This window comes from Rattus rattus, chromosome 3 (assembly GCF_011064425.1).
Source record: "Rattus rattus isolate New Zealand chromosome 3, Rrattus_CSIRO_v1, whole genome shotgun sequence".
Lineage (NCBI taxonomy): Eukaryota > Metazoa > Chordata > Mammalia > Rodentia > Muridae > Rattus > Rattus rattus.
Genome location: NC_046156.1, coordinates 86,437,575 through 86,438,979, shown reverse-complemented (window position 1 = coordinate 86,438,979; position 1,405 = coordinate 86,437,575).

The following is a 1,405-nucleotide window of genomic DNA, read 5'->3' as shown; positions in this document are numbered from 1 at the left end:
GTGATACATGACCACAGCCCCAGCATGGTGGTACATGACCACAGTCCCAGCAGGGAGGTAGAAGCAGGAAGATCAGAAGTTCAAGGTCATCTTCAGTTACATAGCAAATTTGAGACCAGCCTGTGCTACATGAGTCACTGTTTCAACCAACCAACCAACCAACAGAGTGAAAAAATAAGATTCCATTGAAATAAGAGAATAAATATAAAAAAAGAATGGCCAACATCAATACTACAACATTAAATTTAGTTCCACGTTTTCTAGTGACAAAAACTGAAAGAGACTCACAACCATTTACACAATTACCGTGATGATAAAGAAGTGTTTACAGGTACATAAGGAAAACATAACTTTAGGGCTTGGAATTCTAAAATAAACCATCCTTTAAAAGGAGAATTTCATAGGAGATCCAGTATCTCCAACCATTTCTCAAACACTGTAAGAAAGACGTGTTGCTAATTCTTAAAGTATTGCCAGTGATAAACCTGAGAGCCCGATATTAAATTTTACACAGGTACTGGGCTCCATTTGTCTGTAGATGATTCAGGAAGACAAGTTTGCAAATCTAATTTTTGAGTACCCTCAAAAAATTAGCTTTGTAGTTCACCATTTTAAAACTCAAACTAACAGTCAAGAAGGAGGTATGTATTCTTTGTGGTTAAATAATAATTATGGCTAACGCTCACAGATTACTCACTGTGCCCAGGAGTGCTCTAAGCACTTTGTAAGTATCCATCTACTTAATCCTCAAATCTCTATGAGGTACCCAGTGCTGTGCTCTTTGTAACGCAGATTAAGAATCACAAACTCAGAGATAAAATGCCCAAGGTCCCTGTGATTGTTGATATATTCTTGCCCAAGAACTGACACTATTAGAAGGTGTGGTCCTGTAAGAGGAGGTGTGGCCTTGTTGGAGGAGGTGTGGCCTTGTTGGAGTAGGCTTAGCACTGTGGATATGGGCTTTAAGACCCTCATCCTAGCTGCTTGGAAATCAGTATTCTGCTAACAGCCTTCAATGAAGATGTAGAACTCTCAGCTCAGCCTACACCATGCCTGCCTGAATGCTGCCATGTTCCCGCCTTGATGATAACGGATTCAACCTCTGAACCTGTAAGCCAGCCCCAATTAAATATTGTCCTTATAATATTGCCTTGGTCATGGTGTCTGTTCACAGCAGTAAAACCCTAACTAAGACGGTCCAATAGCTGATACACTGGTTTTTGTAGCTAGTGTTTTTAGCCAACTTTGTTCTGCTTTGTTGATAGAGGGAAGGGAAATAACAAAGTCCACAGACTCAGAGGATAATCACTGTCTTTGCGTTCTAGACTTGGTGAGCATGGTTCAAAGGCACAGCAGCAAACAGAATCTGTGATGGCTAGTGTTGACTGTCAGCCGGACAGCATCT